This window comes from Stenella coeruleoalba (assembly GCF_951394435.1).
Source record: "Stenella coeruleoalba genome assembly, chromosome: 4".
Lineage (NCBI taxonomy): Eukaryota > Metazoa > Chordata > Mammalia > Artiodactyla > Delphinidae > Stenella > Stenella coeruleoalba.
Window position 1 is genome coordinate 29,427,086 of NC_137149.1, and position 18,795 is coordinate 29,445,880.

At 38.3% G+C, this 18,795-nt stretch overlaps 1 long non-coding RNA gene across 1 annotated transcript in view; it reads left to right on the forward strand.

The window, feature by feature from the left end:
* Nucleotides 1-18,795, forward strand: part of LOC307186110 — a 208,798-nt gene that overhangs the window by 111,143 nt on the left and 78,860 nt on the right. The window contains exon 4 of the long non-coding RNA XR_013828250.1: nt 8,714-8,769. This is a non-coding gene — a long non-coding RNA (uncharacterized lncRNA). The remainder of the gene's footprint in view (nt 1-8,713; nt 8,770-18,795) is intronic.

Consider the following 18,795-nt stretch of genomic DNA (forward strand, 5'->3'; position numbering starts at 1 on the left):
GCACAGGCTCCAGACGCGCAGGCTCAGTAGTTGTGGCTCATGGGCACAGTTGCTCCGCGGCATGTGGGATCTTCCCAGACCAGGACTCGAACCTGTGTCCCCCACATTAGCAGGCAGATTCTCAACCACTGCGCCACCAGGGAAGCCCCCCCTTTGATTTTTAGGAATGTGATGGAGCAAGTTATTTAGTCTTTCCTTGCTTCTGTTTCACCTTTGCATAATGAGTTAATAAATGATAGCTCTAATAATTTTAGAAAAATGGAAAAAATATACAAGAAAAGGAGGTTTGGATAAAATGGGCAAGGCATTTTGTGATAGAAACAAGTGTTTGAGATGTTTTCCTATTTCTGGAAATCCCTAAACCACTGATGAGTATCACTGGCATTTATTCTCAAGTAGCAATTATGATAGGCAGTAGTCTGCTATCACTGGACGGGAAACCAGCCTCCTGAAAACAGGTCACTTAACCTCTCTGAGTTGCTCTCCATATAAAATAAATAAGGGACATGTGCCCTACTGACCTCTCAGGGGTTTTGTTACATGATGTAGATCGTGTGTGACTTCAATGTTAATTCAGTATGCATTGAGCATCGTCATAGGTGCTATGGGTAAGAAGACCAATAAGGCAAGGTTTCTGTCCTCCCTGAGCTTATCCAGAAGAGGGAAATAAACACAACCATAATTATGTGTAATGAAGTGTCAGAGGTGTTCTCAAGGAGGTTCATACAGGGCAAAGCTTGGGCACAAATGAAACAACTGTCTCCACCTGGGGTTAATGAGGAACGGCTCCTTGGAGGGGGTGACACCCAACCCAACTTGTGAACATGCTTGGCTTACCTCAGGGTGGCATCCAATTGAAAATGAGCTGAGGTCCTGAGGTATCTCAGACACTTTTGGATGTCATCATCTACATTTGAACTTGGAGAAACTAGTTGGACAGCTGGGATCAGTTTCAGAAGTACTAAGGCCTGGTGATGAAAATTTAAAACACTGTTTGGTTGATGAAATTTTATCATTTTATTCAGTGTTTATTTAAAGCATTAATAAATGCAGAAAGACGGAAAGAATGAGAAAAATCACGATTGTCTGACCCCCAGTGTAAAAATCGATGCAGATCATCAAGAATAGATGTTTCACTTTAAACAGTAGGGGAAAGATTCTTTGGAGAACAGGATAGTCTCTCAGTTTTAAAGTATGAGCCCACAGATAACTTATTGATTACAAAGGGACAAAATATAATTTTATATTTAGGGCCTTTATAATGGAGAGATCACCACATTAACCAGGTGATGGAGCTTGGCACTTCCACTAGTGGGATAGTCTGAAGTCTTGTCTCCTGATGTTATGTGATGGGAGGTATGTAGCATCACCTACAATGTGTTCTTGCCAGAAATGTTCAACTTGAACCTAAACACAAGGAAACAGACAAATCCAGAATATGGAATGTTCTGCAGGACTCTTCAAATGATTTAATATTATAAACAGAGGAATCAATGGTATAGATAAAAATTGAGGGAGTCTAAACAGGCATAACAGCCAAATGAAATAAATCAACCTTGATTAGATACTGGGCTGAAAAAATAATCTAGCAAAAAAGACAGGATGAAACAATTGAGGAAATTTGGATATGACTGCATGTTGAATGTTGTTATTGAACTAACGATGATTTTTCTCAGGTGTCGTACTTGTGTGAAGTGTGTAGAGGAATCACCTACTCTTGAGAACTGAAATATTTAGGGGTGAAGTGTCCTGATGTATGCAGCTTAATTTTTGGATGGTTGAGAAAAGAAGATCTGAGTGTGTGTATAAGGGGAGGGGAAAAGGAGGGAAGACAGGAGATCAGGCGTGGCAAAAACGTTACTACTTAATGAATCTAGGTGAGGTTATATGGGTGTTTATTGTATTGTTCTTTGACATTTTTCAATACCAAAATAAAACATACTTCTTATTTTAAAACAAGGTTTAAAAATGGTCCTAATATTATCTTCTGCTTATTAATGTGTATAAGTATACATATAGACATATATTGTTTACCAATACAAATCATTTGCTTTGCATGTTTTTAATACAATGGAAAACTTACCTTCTAGGCTTGTTAATAATAACATCCAACATTAGGATAATACATTACTTGGTACAAAATAGTGCTCAATAATTGCATGAATGTATGATCCTGAAAGTTACTTAAAGTATTAATCATGCGTTAATGTAAATGTATAGTTATATTCAGTTTTGCACAAATCATATAATAAACTGAAAATGTATGATTAACACCAAGGAGACTGAAACTTACATATGTACATGTGTATACCTAGATGCATACACAATTGTAATGTGTAAGTTTGGGTGTCTTTACTACTTTATCACTTCTATTATCCTGCCCTTTTTCAAGTGTTATGCAGAACTAGTGATAGCACAATTTCTGAAGCACTTCAGCTTGTATAGTTAGTTGAATTAGGATATCCTATATCACAAATAGAGACATAGAAATACATATCATTCTTATGACTATCACGTTGCTGAATACTATCTCAACTTAATAATTTAATTAAAACTTATTGCTTCAAAATGTGTGGAGACAGCCTCAATATTTTCTGTATTCTTTTCTTAGACTGACAATCTTTTGCAGAAGGAAATCCTGCCTTATCTACATGTCACTAGATCACATTGTACTATACTCTGCATAATATGGGCATAACATATTACAGTAGTAGTAATAGTAGTAGTAGTGATGATAAGATAGGAAGACATTATTTATACTCAAAAAGTCTCAGAACACCTCAATAAATTGTTTTAACTCCCAATTTAACAGATGCTGCTTTGCACATGGTAGGCAACAGAAATACTTGTTTAATAAGGATTATTTAAATGATCTACCTTAGGACTTAAATTTAAGTTGATTTGATCAATCAGAAACACTTATTAAGCACATTCTGGGTGCCAGGCACTGTATTTGGCACTAGAGAAAGAAATAAATAAAAGTCCCTATCCTTGAGTAGATCATAATACAGTATAGGGTACAAGTATACAAGTGTATATCATGCAGTATAATTTGGCAAGTGTTGTGAATTTTCAGTGGTTTTGTGTAAATGCCAGAAAGCAAACTCTGCTGATGTAGATAGTATTCCCCTTCATTTTTGAAAGTCATTTTCACTGGATGGACAGCTTTTATCTTTCAGCACCATTAAGATGTTGCTCTACTGTCCTTTTGTTACACAGTTTCTGACAAAAAGTCTGCTGTCATTCTTCTCTTTGTTATTCTCTATGTAATAATTTTTTCCCCCTCTAGTTGCCTTGAAAATTTTCTCTTTATTTTTTTCCAGTGGTTTGACTATGATGTGCCTGCGTGTGTGTGTGGGGGGGAGGGGTTTATCCTGTTCAGGGTTCTCCGTACTTTTTAGATTTATGGGTTTTTGTCTTTCATTAATTTCAGAAAATTTGGGCATTATCTCTTTAAGTGATTCTTCCCTGTTCTCTCTCTCCTCCTTGTAGGAATATACTTACATCTACGTTAGACTGATGACATCTCACAGCTCTTGGATGCTCTTTTCTGTTTCATCACTCCTTTTTGTCTTTGTGTTTAATTTTGGATAATTTTCATTTTTCTGTGTTCAAAGTCACTGATTCTTTCCTCAGCTGTGCTTATTAAAGGAATTCTTGATCTCTTATATCATGATTTTTTTCCATTTGGTATTTTTTATAGTTTCCATTTCCTTTCTGAAATTCTCCATCTGTTTGTGCATGTTGCCCACCTTTTCCACCATGTACTTTAACAAATTATTTATAGTTATTTTAAAGTCCTTATGTGTATATATGTCCATGCCACTCTCTTACTTTGTCCCAGCTTACCCTTCCCCCTCCCCATATCCTCAAGTCCATTCTCTAGTAGGGCATATATATACACTACCAAACGTAAAATAGATAGCTAGTGGGAAGCAGCCGCATAGCACAGGGAGATCAGCTCGGTGCTTTGTGACCACCTAGAGGGGTGGTATAGGGAGGGTGGGAGGGAGGGAGACGCAAGAGGGAAGAGATATGGGAACATATGTATATGTATAACTGATTCACTTTGTTATAAAGCAGAAACTAACACACCATTGTAAACAGTTATACTCCAATAAAGATGTTAAGAAAAAGAAAAGTCCTTATGTGAAGTCCAACATCTAGGTCATTGTTTCTGGTTTTGTTAATTGATTTGTCTCTTGACAATGTGTCATTTTTTTCCTTGCTTTTTTGAGTCTTTTTTTTTTTTAATGTATTGTGTACATTGTGTGTTGAATAATAATAGACCTTGAGTTAAATAGCATCAGATCTAGGAATAGTCACTCTTCTTCTGTTAGGTTATTAGCATGGGATATTGAATCAATCTAGTCAGTATTTAACATATTATTGACTGGGGGATTTTTGCAGAAACTAAGGACTTGTGGCCAGCGATCTTTTATGTAAGTGAATATTGAAACACCCACGTTTGAGTAAATATCAACAACTTTTTTTGCACTTAATGTATTTATTTGAAACTTTGTACATGTCTTACTAAAGCATTCTAATATTTTGTTAGAGTGTGATAGGCAGTATAGCAGGCACCTCTGTGCAGGAGAACAGAACATCTATTACAAATATACCATGTTTCACTGCAATTTCCCCTGGAAGAGCAGACTCTAACACTTTCTGGCAGCATTTTTTTTTAGTCCTGTGGGTATTATTTCCTCTAGAATTGGTTCTTTTATTTTACCTGATAGTCGACAAGGTGGCTCTTTGTGGGTGGGTTCTTTTACAAATTCCACAAGACGGACCAGGTGTCACTGCATTCACCAGAATGATGAAAACTTTATGGTAATAAAATTGCATTTATAATATACACAAGTTTGGAACAAAATCCTAACAGAGCAAAATGTGAATGATAACGACAATCATAGGTTGTATAATGAACCTTGATCAATTTTAAGCTCTGACAACTTCCCACAGTGATGTTAATTGTATCACTCTCTAAAAGCGTACTAATATGTCTCCGGTCAATAAATTGTTAAGCAAGATTTGGCTTTCATTATTGCTATTGTCACCCTCAGTGAAATCAGAGACTTCAAAATCTTCCACCAGCGGATTGTCATTACCTTGTCCTTTGTGTGGGGCTTGGGGTACTGAGAAGTTTTCTTGGTATTTCTTCTCCACCCTCAGCTTTTATTCACTCTGGCTCACCTGCCTCAGTCCATGGTCTTGCCCCTCTCCCAGCTGTTGCTTATTAGTCAGTGGTGGACTTGTAGTGGGGGTAGTAGAAGTTCTTGGTTTTCCTGGTCCAGACTCAGTGTCTAGGCTTCAAAAGTGTGTCCTTCTGAGTATTCATTCCCTTACGTTCTGTGGCAGCCAAACTCTGCCTTGAATCTGTGGTGGGTTTGGGGCGGGAGAAATATTCCTTCCCTTCCCCCAGCAGGACTAAATCTTTACTTTTTTTTTTTTTTTTTTTCTTGCGGTACACGGGCCTCTCACCCCTATGGTCTCTCCCATTGCGGAGCACAGGCTCCGGACGCGCAGGCTCAGCGGCCATGGCTCACGGGCTCAGCCGCTCCGTGGCATGTGGGATCCTCCCGGACCAGGGCACGAACCCACGTCCCCTGCATTGGCAGGCGGACTCTCAACCACTTTGCCACCAGGGAAGCCCAATCTTTTTTTATTGGTGCAGAATACTGGTACAAGACTGTTTTCTTCACATCCTCCAGGAAAGATATCTTTTGTTTCTACCCTCCCTACAGAAGCAATGGGTCTGTGCCTCGTTCTTAGGGGCAGCAAGGAGGATTTCCTACCCACCCCCCAGGTGCTGGGGGGAAGGGGTAAGAATGTCTGTTGTCCTTCCTCCAGCAGCTTAAGGCTTTTATTTTTTATGAGAGGAGGGTCCACAGAAGCAGGCAGTGTTTTATGCCTGTTCGTCAGAGTCACCAGGTCACCACTGCAGTCCTGTGCCATTGAGGAGGCTTGTTCTCATCTCCTGCCCTGCCCTTACTCTTTCTCATAAGCATCTGGTGGAGGTTTGTGCAGAGAGCATGCGATTGCAAACTTCCCTATGTCTGGCACTTCCTGTTATTCTAAAGTGATCCGGTAACCCACTCTCAGCCTTTAGGGATTTGTTAATTTTTTCTGGTTTCTTCTTACTCACTTCTATTATAGCGCCCTTTCCCTCTATGCTCTGCCAAAGATGAATCAGTTCGTGTATCCTTGTCTCTCAGAGGGACTTTTCACTGTGGAATTCAGTTCCCTTGGTTGCCTCCTTACCTCAACTCTCACGAAAAGTTATGATTTTGTAGATAATTCTGGGGTTTTTTTTTGTTTGTTTTTGTTATGGTGGGATCAACATTTTGTTGTTTTTAAAAAATGAATACATTTGTTATCTTTAATATACTCATCAATAAAATGAGAAAAGGTCATTTAAAAATTGGACACCTCTGTGGTTGTCTGACTGAAGTGCAGTTACTGAAACCTGAGAATTTCATTTCAGGATAAATAAGTAGCTGAATCATGTTGGGGCTGGTATTCACAAGGGGAAAGTTTTCTTCGGGTATGGTTAGAAGTGTAGAGCATGTGAAGGCCCCATTAGCGTGTCTTTCTGGGAGTCATACAGAGAGAATATTGTTGCTCATCCTTCCAGTCTACCTACTTTATATAATCTAAAATGCTGGTTTTCTTCCAGGCATTGTTGTGATATTTTGGAGAATTACAAAGATGTTCTCTATTTGCTTTCTGTGGGTCCCAGCAGAAAGATGTCACACTGAAATAGGGTAGTTTAAGAAGAGGAGTTAATTAAGGGATGATTTACAAAGGCATAAGCAGTGTGTAGAGATATTACCAGGGAGACTGCTGTACTGCAGTGCCAATGACAGTAGGGCTCTGCTATCATCAAGGGCTGAAAGGGAGAGAAGAGGGAGCAGCTGGAGAAAATTTGTAGAAGAAGAGCTGTGTTGACAGGGCCACCCAGGTGGCATTGTGACCTTTGGTTTATGGGTACAGCTTGTCCCTGGTGACCCCAAAGGGAGGGACCCAAAGGAATAAATACTTCAACTTTACTGTCCTTCCTTATCTACTGCCTGTGGTCTCTGTGGATTGTCCCCATCCACGAGCAGTGATGTGCCCGTACAGATGAGTGTCCCAGGGCACAGAGCAGTTGGGAAAGTGGAGAGTGTATCTCGAGAGGCACATAGGAGATCTTCCGCACATCTAGGAACTCTGGATGGGACATGGAAACTCTCCCTTGTTCAGTTTTTCTACCTTATTTTGTAGACAATAGCACTTTTCAGGCTTTTCATTATTTCTTGGAAAAACTATTAACAAGGTTTGTTTTGTTGACCAGATATCACTGGTTAAAGAAACTCCATGACATTGTACCAGATGACCTTCTTCAGAGTAGAATGAATGAATTTATAGACCAAAGTCACTGAATTAGGATGACCAACTGACTCTTCCTGAACTCTTACTGGCTCAATCTCTAAGCTGGCGCGGGAGCCTTAATTCTCTCCCCTTAGTCCTTGGGAATTCTTGTAAGGAGGATGTTATGGTAGGCAGCTACCTTAATCAGGCTACAGTACAGTCAGGGTCTGCTTGTGAGTGACCTTCTCTGTCCTATACCTCATTCTCTGTATCTCCAGTCTCGGGGTGGGGTGATGAGCATAAGTGTCAGAAAATTCAAAATGAGCTCCTCAGCAGCAATGGCTGGAGACCCTGGGGAAGATTGGTCACTATCTCTTGCTGAAGTCAGAGAAAAGGTAAGTTATTTTAAGCCAGACTTATAGGCAGCCCTTGAGGCAGAGAGGCAGAGCTGCAAACAGCAACAGGCCCTGCCAACAATGACTAAGCAAGGAACAAATCAAGAAGGGAACTATTACAAGTCACAAGGCAGATTCCACAACCTTGCCTGTGCACCTACACAATCAGCAGGAACTTCTGAATATGAAAGATAATGCTATCAGCATGTGGAGGGGACAGGATGCCCAAAGCTACAAATGTTCCACCAGTGGATATATACAATCCATTTGACAGAATTACCATCTTGCCTTTTAACCAATCTGATTCTCACTTCACAGAACTGTTTTAATCGGTGGATATAAGACTGTGTGCTGGAAACACCTGAAATAGGTGAACAAAGTGATTGATAGAGTGGAAATGTATCCATATTTGTTTTGCTCCATATACTTCCATATTGTTTGAATCTTTTAATTAAAATTTTGTGTAATATTTGTGTAATTAAGAAGGAATGTTTCTGTATCTCTACAAACACTGCAGAAAATATGGTGGCTCTTAATACTGGTCATGCATCAGACTCACCTGTTCTTATGGACTCTATGTTCCCCCCAGATTCACATGTTGAAACCCTCCTTGCCCACAATATGATTAGATGAGCTAACTCTGGAGCCAAACTGCCTGTCTTTGAATCCTGCTCTGTCACGTATTAGCAGTGTGATGTTAGGCCAGTTATCTAACCTCTCTGGGCCTCAGAATTTCTTCTGTAAAATGGGAACAATAATAGTACCTACCTCATAGCGTTGTTGCATTAAACACATTGTTTAGTAAAGTGCTCAGACCAGAGCCTGGCAATAGTAGAGTGCTGTAGTGAATATTTACTATTTCATTATTTACTGATTCCAGGTATAGATTAGTCCAGACTGACAGAGTGAGGGTCTGAGTTATAGAATGCGGTTAAAGAAGCACGCATAATTTTATTCTTTTCCAGAACCCATGGTATACTGCTGACAAAAGAGGAAGGAGCCATTTTAATCACAGTCTCAGGTAGGAAATTTAAGACACATGTGCTAATTCCTTAGAGAGTTTGGCCTTGGTTATGAAAAGCAAGCAGCCATGTTGAATTTCTTTCTACAGAATTCTGTTCCAAACTCATCCTTAAACACCTAAGTCCTTTATTTCCTATTAGTAAGTCCCTTATTTCTACCTGCATCCCAGCTCTGACCAGTGTATAGAAAAATCACAAGAGATGGTACAGAACCACAGGGTCATTAGAACGGGGGCTCATTACATTACATTCAGAGGGGTGATGGTAGGCATTGTATGAACAAAGACTTCATGGGGAAAGTTGAATTTATATTGGGACTTAAAACATGAGAAGCATTTTGATTTATCATGTTGGGCATTTTATGTAGAGAAACTAGCATGAAGTGCAGAATCCTGGGGCACAGAGTCAAAAGAGCCAATGAGGAGGGAAATATTGATAAATAAGGTTAGAAATGTTTTGGGTCACAGTTTCAGATGGTAAACTTCTTCAGAATAGGAGATTTGTTCATCTTGAACTTGTTCTAAGCAGCTGCCAGGTGAGCTTCCTGAGAATCATGTGCATCAGTCCTGCAGCCTGAGGGGTTGGTGGGAACCTCCCAGAGGTTCTTCATATTCAGAGAGTGTTTGGTGAAAGCACTTGAGAACTTTGTGGTGCTACAGGCTGAGATCTCCACTGACAGCCTCCCTGACCTTTATTTCCTTCCAACTATTGTGTAAGCCTGTAATTCCCTGCATTAAAAATACTCTTACTTGGAATATATTGAATGGCATCTATTTTCATGCCCAAACCCTGACTTGTTAAAAAATATTTTCAGAATAAATGAAAAACAATTCTACTGCATTGAAAAGTCAGTAGATATTCCACTTATGTTCATTGTTCAAGGGAAAAGAAACTAACATCTATTATGAGTTGATTATGTGGCAGGCAATTTCCTGTGCATTAATTACCACCTCCCAATAATCAGTAGAGATCGGTATCATTGTCCCCATTTTATACATGAGGACATGGCAAGAAGAGTCAAACAGTTACTCTGATTTACAAGCTAGTAATTTTCCACTCTACAGTGTTGCTTTTGGGTGTGTCAACTTTGTGTATGCCTTTGTAGATAATCACAAACAACTTCAAAAACCATTTGAACCCTAATAGCCAAATTTTACAGGGCAGTTTTTCCTGCTCAGAGCAATAAGTCTTGAGCTTCTCCTAAATTATACCACCGAGTAGCCTACCTATAACTAACGCATTTGATTTGAAAGAAGAACAAAAGACCCCCAAAGTTAGCAGAAGGAAAGAAATCATAAAAATCAGATCAGAAATAAATGAAAAAGAAATGAAGGAAAGGATAGCAAAGATCAATAAAAGTAAAAGCTGGTTCTTTGAGAAGATAAAGAAAATTGATAAACCATTAGCCAGACTCATCAAGAAAAAAAGGGAGAAGACTCAAATCAATAGAATTAGAAAAGAAAAAGGAGAAGTAACAACTGACACTGCAGAAATACAAAGGATCATGAGAGATTACTACAAGCAACTCTATGCCAATAAAATGGACAACCTGGAAGAAATGGACAAATTCTTAGAAAAGCAAAACCTTCCAAGACTGAACCAGGAAGAATTAGAAATTATAAACAGACCAATCACAAGCACTGATATGGAAACTGTGATTAAAAATCTTCCAACAAACAAAAGCCTAGGACCAGATTGCTTCACAGATAAATTCTATCAAACATTTAGAGAAGAACTAACACCTGTCCTTCTCAAACTCTTCCAAACTATAGCAGAGGGAGGAACACTCCCAAACTCATTCTACGAGGCCACCATCACCCTGATACCAAAACCAGACAAAGATGTCACAAAAAAGGAAAACTACAGGCCAATAGCACTGATGAACATAGATGCAAAAATCCTCAACAAAATACTAGCAAACAGAATCCAACAACACATTAAAAGGGTCATACACCATGATCAAGTGGTGTTTATCCCAGGAATGCACGAATTCTTTAGTATACACAAATCAATCAATGTGATACACCATATTAACAAACTGAAGGAGAAAAAGCATACGATCATCTCAATAGATGCAGAAAACTTTTGACAAAATTCAACACCCATTTATGATAAAAACTCGCCAGAGAGTGAGCATAGAGGGAAGCTACCTCAACATAATAAAGGCCATATACGACAAACACACAGCCAACTTCATTCTCAATGGTGAAAAATTGAAACCATTTCCACTAAGATTAGGGACAAGACAAGGTTGCCCATTTTCACCACAATTTTTCAACATAGTTTTGGAAGTTTTAACCACAGCAATCAGAGAAGAGAAGAAATAAATGGAATCCAAATCAGAAAAGAAGTAATAAATCTGTCACTGTTTGCAGATGACATGATACTATACATAGAGAATCCTAAAGATGCCACCAGAAAACTACCAGAGCTAATCAATGAATCTGGTAAAGCTGCAGGATACAAAATTAATGCACAGAAATTTCTGGCATTCCTATACACTAATGATGAAAAATCTGAAAGAGAAATTAAGTAAACACTCCCATTTACCGTTGCAACAAAAAGAATAAAATTCCTAGGAATAAATCTACCTTTTGTCTCTTAAGGAGACAAAAGACCTGTATGCAGAAAACTATAAGACACTGATGAAAGAAATTAAAGATGATACCAACAGATGGAGAGATATACCATGTTCTTGGATTGGAAGAATCAACATTGTGAAAATGACTGTACTACCCAAAGCAATCTACAAATTCAATGCCATCTCTATCAAACTACCATTGGCATTTTTCACAGAACTAGAACAAAAAATTTCACAATTTGTATGGAAACACAAAAGACCCCCAATAGCCAAAGCAGTCTTGAGAAAGAAAAACGGAGCTGGAGGAATCAGGCTCCCAGCCTTCAGACTATACTACAAAACTACAGTAATCAAAACAGTATGGTACTGACACAAAAACGGAAAGATAGATTAATAGGACAGGACAGAAAGCCCAGAGAGAAACCCACGCACATATGGTGACCTTATTTTTGATAACAGAGGCAAGAATATACAATGGAGAAAAGACAGCCTCTTCAATAAGTGGTGCTGGGAAAACTGGACAGCTGCACGTAAAAGAATGAAATTAGAACACTCCCTAACACAATACACAAAAATAAACTCAAAATGGATTAGAGACCAGAATGTAAGACCGGACACTCTAAAACTCTTAGAGAAAAACATGGTAAGAACACTCTTTGACATAAATTACAGCAAGATCCTTTTTGACCCACCTCCTAGAGAAATGGAAATAAGAACAAAAATTAAAAAATGGGACCAAGTGAAACTGAAAAGCTTTTGCACAGCAAAGGAAACCACAAACAAGACGAAAAGACAGCCCTCAGAATGGGAGAAAATATTTGTAAATGAAGCAACTGACAAAGGATTAATCTCCAAAGTTTATAAGCAGCTCATGCAGCTCAATACCAAAAAAACAAACAACCCAATCCAAAAATGGGCTGAAGACCTAAATAGACATTTCTCCAAAGAAATATACAGATTGTCAACAAACACATGCAGTCCCACTACTGGGCATATACCCTGAGAAAACCATAATTCAAAAAGAGTCACGTACCATACTGTTCATTGCAGCTCTATTTACAATAGCCAGGACATGGAAGCAACCTAAGGGTCCATCGGTAGATGAATGGATAAAGAAGATATGGCACACATTTACAGTGGAATATTACTCAGCCATAAAAAGAAATGAAATTGAGTTATTTGTAGTGAGGTGGATGGACCTTGAGTCTGTCATACAGAGCGAAGTAAGTCAGAAAGAGAAAAACAAATACCGTATGCTTACACATATATATGGAATAAAAAAAAATGGTTCTGAAGAACTTAGGGGTGGGACAGGAATAAAGACGCAGATGTAGAGAATGGACTTGAGGACACGGGGAGAGGGAAGAGTAAGCTGGGACAAAGTAGAGAGTGGGATGGACATATATCCACTACCAAATGTACAATAGATAGCTATAGCTAGTGGGAAGCAGCCTCATAGCAGAGGGAGATCAGCTTGGTGCTTTGTGTCCACCTAGAGGGGTGGGATAGGGAGTGTGGGGGGGAAACGCAAAAGGGAGGAGATATGGGGATATATGTATACGTATAGCTGATTCACTTTGTTGTAAAGCAGAAACTAACACACCATTGTAAAGCAATTATACTCCAATAAAGATGTTAAAAAATATATATATATCATTTAAAAATTTAGTAGTAAAAGAAAAACAAAGCCATTTATACTAGTTTGCTCATGAAAAAGAAGCCTGTGATTACACACCTGCTAGAAACGCAGTGGACTCATGGAGGAAGGAGAATCTAAAAGTGTATTTTTCCTGCTCTCTGTTTATAATTCAATTAGTTTATCTTTAAAGTCCACTCTTAAAAAAAGCACAAGCTTTACAGTATATTTGCTTGCTAGGTAGGCCCATTCACATATTACTCTTCTCTTTTTATAAGAACAGTATATGTTCATTACTGAAAAATAAAAAGGAAAAAACAATCAGAGACAAGCAAAAGGAGAAAAATAGAAAACATCCATAATTCCACTTACAGATCATTATCTTCAATTTGGTGTACCTACTCTAATGTATATTCTTTTCTTTACCTTTTCATAAAAATCTTTCATTTCAAAATGCAGATATAAATATTCATTTTCACCATGAATATGATCATATCAAACATAATTTTTTGTAAAATGTTTTCTTCCATATAATCATTACGTGAAGGTAGCAGAATGTTGAAAGAAGCAGATGGTGCAGGGTGAAGCCACAGGCTCTGGAGACAGACTGCCTGGCATTGTGTCCTGTCTCTGTTGTGTGCTAGCTGTGTGATCTTGGACAAGTCCTTACCTGCTCTGGGTCTCAGCTTTGTCATCTGTAAAGTGGGGGTAATAATATTATTACATTATTATATTAACATCTTATACTATATTATATTACATAATGTTATAAGGATTAAATGACTTACAGCTTCTGAAGTGCTTAGAACATTGTACATAATAATCCTACATAAGTGTATGTAGTTTATTTAATCAAAATCTCATGATAGCCTTTTAAATTATTAACACTTTTCTACTAATATAGTCAATTTTGTAATGGATAGTTTTTTACATATGTCTTTGCACGTTTGTCTAGTTGTTCCTTGAGATAAATTCCTAGAAATAGAATTGCTATGTCAAAAGATGTGTACCTTTTTAATTCGGTGGAAAAATTGCAAGAAAAAATTGGCATATTGTAAAGGATATGCCGATATTCACTCCCTCTCAGCAGTGATGAATCTAAATGTGGTGGTGTGTTTTGAAATCTAGCTCACAAACTTTAATTTTCATAAGAATCACAGGGAGCTTCTTAAAATAGTAAATTCTCAAAACTCACAGAGATTCAGTAGTAGATCTGGGGTGAATTCTTGGAATCTGCATTTTAAAAGAATAAATAAATAAGCTTAGGTAATTCTGATGCAGGTGGCTGATGAATTGAGAAATACTGTATCTTCTCTTTGGCCGCTTTTCTGACACTGACAACTACAAACCCACTGATGTGATAGGTTCATCAAAGACAATTCTATAGGAGCTGGCCATAAAATATCATATTTTACAAGCCAACTAAAAAACATGTGTTTTTTCTTTATATGGCACAAAAAGTTAACCCTTTTTAAAGTTCTCAAAATTCTAACAACTAAAGCAAATTTTGCTATTTTGCGAATTTGCATGTTTCTATTAATGACAAATGGTTGGGTTATATCTCCGTATCTTCTCCTACATAATTTTTCCAATGTAAATCTCGTCGTTCCAAATGTAATTCTTATTCCACAGATACGTCAGACTTCTCTAGAGTGTGCCAAAGTACAAAACAGAGCAAAACAGAACCAATTTTCCAAGTGTGACATAAAGTCTGTAGTTAGCAGTTTGGGATGGTTGGACAAGCCTAAATACTCAATTTTTGTGCATGTAAGCCTTTTTGGTGTGGGTGTGTACCACGCTTTGTATTTTCTTAAGCTACCAGTCTAATTAGTTTGTTAGCTCCCCCTTCTCATAAAGGCTGGTTACAAAAGGTTGTGAAGGAGCCACTGAGTGCCAACATCAGGAGCAGCTGTTGAGAAAACAAGGCTCCCTGGGGTTTGTTAAAACTAGCTAAACAAAAAGGAAAAGTTGGGGAGGAAAAGGCCACCCATTCCAATTAATAAACAATCTCGCACCTTTTAACATCAGCACACTTATAAATTAGTCTAGGTGGAGGCTACCTTTACCTTAAAATGATATGGATACATTCTAGAAACTGGGAAATTGTTTTTAACAGTTTGCTTCTGAGCTGATCATCCTGCCAAATGAGTAATATTTAAAGAATAATCACTGTTTTAGAACATTTCAGAGTTTTGCTCCACTTGATTACATGGGCTCTGTGATCTGATTGCAACCATTTTCTCAAAATGGGCTCCCTTCCCTCTGACTCCATAAGGGCATGTTTCTCTCTCCCCATCCTTCTTATGTCTTTTGACTGCCAACCATACCAACTCTTTCCTTCTTCTCACTCCTGAACTCATGCTGTTTCTCTCTACTTCCTCATCAGTCACCTTCCCATTGATTCCCAACAAGATGGCTTCTAACCAGTCCACTCCACTGAGGAATCAGCACTGTCGAAGGCTACATAAAATTTATCAAGGGCAAAATTCAATAAGCTTCTACTCTCAAGTCTCATGCTTTAGATTTTCTGTTACAACTGATATTGTGTTTCCAGATTTTTCTTGATGTTCTCTTCCCTTGATGCGAAGAGTTAGAAGCTGCTGGCCTATTCAGTCCCCAGTTAGGCCCAAAGTTTTTTTTCCCTTCCTTTTTTTTTCAAGCAAAGGTTGTATTTAGTCATTTTAGGCCCTCAAAAGTTCACATGGACCTCCCCTGCCGCTTCACACATCTCTTCCTGGCCACAAAGGCATCTACATTTATATTCATGGCACTGCACTGTCATGATTCCCGTCTGACCCCTCTAATCCTACTATTCTTCCCAAGTATAATTTGTTAACTATCTAGTTCTTTTTGTATCTTCATAGTTATCATCAACATTATCACCACTCTAATAATGTCAAGTATCTGTTTAAGTAATTGTCCTAACATTGACATTTTCTGCCTTTGCTGCCGAAATCCAGTTGTAGGTTTCCAAGTGATTTCTAAACATTTCCAATCAAATGCTCCACCAGCATCCTTAAACTTGACATATTTAAAAACAAATTCATTTTTTTTTACAACAGATTAGTTTTTCCTTCTGACTTTGATATTTTGGTTAGAGGTATTATGATTCTTACAAATGTTCAAATTGAGATTGTCTTCTCTTGAAACTTCTTTGCTTACCCACTGGTGCCTCATTAGTTACTAAATTTTATGAAAAAGGAGACTAAGGGTTAAGGCCCTAGTGTGAAGCCACCCAGCTGTTTAGTGACAATGTTCTTGGATAAAATCTAGGTTTCTCGATGGTTAGATGTAGTATTCTTTTCACTGAATCAGGCTGCCTTCATACTGAGAGAACTTACTACAAGATTTCTAACCAGAATTTAGTAGACAATATTTTCCTGAATATCAACATAATTTTCGGATGCTGAAAGAGTTATTTCAACTGACAAAATCATTGAGCATTAAACTAAAAAGCTTTATATTCACTATCAGATTTACAAAGGAAAGATAAATTTTATTTTAAAAAATTAGTTTTGAAAATGTTCATTTGAGTCTGAAGAGACCCTGAAAGTGTAATGATGATGAGGCTAATGACTCTAGCTCATGTTCTTGGTGATGGATTTCATTTAACCTTCACAGCAACCTTCTGTAATCTTTACAGCAACCCCATGAGGTATGTATGTATTACGATTATCCCTGTTTTATGGATAGGAAAATGGAGGCTGAGGGATGTTAAGTAACTTGTATAATGTCACATGGCAAAAAGGTTGGAGTTCAGAGTTACAACCCAGGTCACTTGGCCTGATTTCAAATGAGAGTATGCCTGTGTCAAATTTATTCCAGATAATTCTGGCCCTCTCAGAAATTTTGCAGCATTGTTCCTTAAAGTTTTTAATGTCAGCACATCTTTTCGGTAGCGCCCACTTTTAAATTACAGTGCTGATGTTTTTCTTGGGTTGGAAGAAGCATGAAAGAGTTAAGTGCTTCTCTCCTGGGCATGTTGCAAGATACCTCAAAGAGCAGACCGCACTTTGCGCCCAAGGAGCTGTTGAAAATGTCTTGTTTGTTATTCCCAGTAGAGAGACCACTTCCCTGCTGAAATTATTAGTTCAGGAAATACGTTGTGAAAGGATCATGTATGTGAGGAGGGTAGCTGTGGACACTTGTAAAGCTCCTTTTTCCCTAGTATATTCTTTTTTTTTTTTATCCTTTTATTATTATTTATTTTTTTAACATCTTTATTGTGGTATAATTGCTTTACAATGGTGTGTTAGTTTCTGCTTTATAACAAAGTGAATCAGTTATACCCCTAGTATATTCTATTTTAAGTTCATATACACCTGTCAGCTCAGGCAACTCCTTGTTCTTGAGCAGTGGTGCCAGCTGCCAAATCTGACAGCTCGTTTTTCTTCTCATTTCTTTCTCACTTTCAACACTCATCTGGTTTCTTCCCTATGGGTTCCTGTCCCCATCTCACAACGACTAACCTATTAATAAAGAGGCTCTGCCTGAAGCACTTCTCATCTTCCAGTCCATTAAAGGATCTGGAACTTTCCCAAACTCTGTAAATTACCATTATAGTCCATATAAATAAATAAGTGTATATAAATGTGTATACATATATATATATATATATATAGTTTTTAGAGTGACTGTGAAAGTCAACACAGTATAGAGGATGGTAGGCTGAAGTAATGAATTCACACACCTGGGTTCTATTTCATCGGATAGTCGCTTATCTACTCTGGGCCTCTGATCCCTTATTTATAAAAAGAGACTTGACTTGATCTCTATAGTTCATCCTATCTGAGGAAATTTCTAATATTATTTATAGTAATAACAATAGTACCTAACATTTATTGAGCGTTTCACCCTTTCCAAGTGCATCCAAAAGGATGTGCTAAGTGCATCTTTTTCATTATCTCATTTAATCTTCATGGGAACCTCACATAGTAGGTACTAATATTAGTATTGTCCCACTTTTTAATTCAGGAAAATGAGGCCTAGAGGGATTAAATAACTTGCGTAATGTCACTCACTAGTAAGTGGTTTCCAATGATATTGAGGCTATTCACAGTTTTTGTCTCCTTCAGGCACTTGTCAGATTTTGTTTCCCCAGTTCCCTTGCCTCCCTTGAAGTTAAGCATGGCTGCGTAAATTGCTGTGGTTGGTGAGATGTGAACTTAAGTGATGTGTGTCAGTCCTGAACAGAAGTTTGAGGAGTCAATGTGAAATTTGCCATGGTTCTTTTTCCACCTGCCATCAGTCTTTCGGATATTAATGTCATCCCTGTCAGCTTGGGTCCTGGAGTGGGGACAATGCAGAGCAGAGACCCCAGCAGATCAACACTGGGCATGTAGTGTGAGCGAAAAAGAAATCTTTGTCTCTACTGGCGCCGTGTATGGCAGCAGCCTACCTGGCCTATTCTGACTGATACAGTGGTGAAAGCATGACTTTTGACACTAGGTCTCACGGATTCTAAAACCCACAAGCTTAACCACTGTTGTGGACTGAATTGTGTCACCCTAAAATTCATATGGTGAAGCCTTTAACTCCTCGGCATGTGACCGTAGTTGGAGACAGGGTCTTTTAAATGATGATTAACTTAAAATGAGGCCATTAGGATGGGCCCTAATCCAATATAACAGATGTCCTTATAGGAAGAGGAAATTTGGACATACAAAGAGACACCAGGGTTGCTGGCACACAGAGGAATGACCATGTGAGGACATAGTGAGAAGGCAGCCATCTGCAAGCCAAGGAAGGAGGCCTCAGGAGAATCCAACCCTGCCAACACCTTGATCTTGAACTTCTGTCCTCCAGAAC